Raw genomic sequence first — 2,500 nt, forward strand, 5'->3', positions numbered from 1 at the left:
GTGCAGTGAAATTCAGTTCTGCTGCCTTAAGATCAATTCAATTCAGTTGAGTTCAGTCCATCCACCTTACTGCAGCTAGTTCTGTTCAGTCCTGTACACTTCAATGCTCAGGATTAAGTTGTCCAGGGGCGTCAGTGCTAAATGTGTCCCTCTTGGAGACTTTGTTGGAGATGTTGTGGGAATTGGAAGGTCCAGGGAAGGCGGTGATCAGTCGGTCCTCAAAGCTGGTTCCTCATCTTCGCGTGGTCACCAAACTGGAGGGGATGAAACACAAAGCATTCAATATTAGGATTAGTGTCAGAGAATAGACTTAAAAGGTATCAACTGCATCCAACAAGGGCCACACTTTTGCTGAGTATGGTCAGGTAGGTACATGGTAAAATGGTAAATGGACTGCATTTATATAGCGCTTTTATCCAAAGTGCTTTACAATGTGCCTACTGTACATTCACCCATTCACACATGGAAGGCGGCCACCTGCCACGCAGGGTAGTGCTGGCACAGCCATCGGGAGCAATTTGGGGTTCAGTGTCTTGCCCAAGGACCCTTCAACATGCGGACTGGAGGAGCCGGGGATCGAACCACCGACCTTCTGGTTGGTGGACGACGCGCTCTACCTCCTGAGCCACAGCCGCCCCAATGGTAAGTCCATATTACAATACTGTACAGAAACCTCGTGTCTCCCACAAAGCCAACTTTTTTTAGGACAGTAAAACTGTGAAATGCTCCCATTGGGGGGAGAGAGAAAAAACCCCAGTGATGTCCATGCATCTTTGAGATATATAGTCCATTATGAATCATTTGTCTAGGTCCCAAGTTGATCAAACATTTCCTAAACATTGGCAGTCAGTTCTCAACTGTAGTCAAAAAGGATGAAGAGACATAATACTATCAATCCAAAGTGGGCTTCTGATAACCCTGAACACATTCCGTTGCTCAACAGGTTATTATGATGTAAGGACATCACATCCAGTAAATAAATACAAAATGCTGTGCAAGCAAACCATTTAGCTTACATGGAAAAACAGGCAAAAGACAGCTGTTCCAACTGTTCTGCCAATTAACAAAAATGAAACTTCTCAGTTCAATTCTTATACTCGTAGTTAGATCTGCAGTTAGATCTGTAATTTGACAAAAGAAGAAGAAGAATAAAGTCAGTGTTGGACCATTACAATACAACTTAGACTTACAACAACTATACAACTTACAACAATAGCTGGATTGATACAGGAACAACTCTATGCAGTTTTGGGCAGACCAGTTCCACAAAGACTTTAAAGTCAGATACTTTGTTCCGACGTCAGAAGAACGTACATTATCCATAAGGCATGCGAATGCCTTCACGCGTCCCTTCACAGTTATCTGATAGACCTCTGCATCTTCCATAGAAGGTATTCAGAGACAAAAGACATTCTTCTCTTTCAGCAGACAAAGATCATGTCTTCCCTCCATGTGTGCAGTAGGAAGGAGAGGGGCTGAGCGGAACATTTGGAAAAAAGGAGTCACAGTCTTTGGGGGGAAACTGTCCTGAAGTTGACACTGTTGTTCAAGCCACAAATTCACAACCTCTCGGGGGAAGATGTCCTCCAGTTGACACTGTTGATCAAAACCCGTAAATCGCAGCCTTTACATAAAAGCCAAGAACTATTTCAAACCCCCAGAACTTCTGTGTGTGTCTCTCTCTCTCTCTCGCTCTCACACACACACACACACACACACACACACACACACACACACACACACACACACACACACACACACACACACACACACACACACACACACACACACACAGGTTCTCTCTCTCCCCCCTTCCCCTGCTTGTCTTTCCACTTCACTTTGAATAAAAACTCCTCCAACTATTTTTCCACGTGACGTCTTTCCATCCCTGGTCCCCCCCCCCCCCCCACCCGGGTCTCCTCTCATCTCTCTCCAGACGTCCCCTCCTTGTCCTCCATCCTCATCTCCTCCTCTCATCTCTCAGCCCTATCTCTCCTCCCTCCCTCCTCCATCTCAGATCTCCGTCTAAGCGGCTTATTCCTACCATCTCCTCGGATCTTATTGGACCAGAACCACTTGTCTTAAGATAAGGACACACACACACACACACACACACAGACACACACACACACGCACACACACACGCGCACACACACACACACACACACAATCTGATAAGAGGCTATATGGCTCAGTGTTCAGCCCAACATTCGACTCGGTGGGGCGAACACACTCCGCACCCTTGCAGGCTTCTCGACCCTATACCTTCTCTCCTTCTATATCTGTCTCTATCTAACCACTTTTAATTCTCCAATTTTTGACTATCTATCCTCTCGTTCTCCTGACGTCTCTGCTGTCAATCTCTCCTCTCCTGTCATGCCTCTATCTCTCCCTCCCTCTCCCGTCTCGTCTCCCTGGGGTGATTCAGATGGGTGATATCATATCAGACCTCTCCATCTGCCATCCACGAGCCAGAGGAAATCTGACTGAGTGAATAAAT

Source organism: Poromitra crassiceps (genome assembly GCF_964638095.1).
Source record: "Poromitra crassiceps genome assembly, chromosome: 23".
NCBI classification, from domain to species: domain Eukaryota; kingdom Metazoa; phylum Chordata; class Actinopteri; order Beryciformes; family Melamphaidae; genus Poromitra; species Poromitra crassiceps.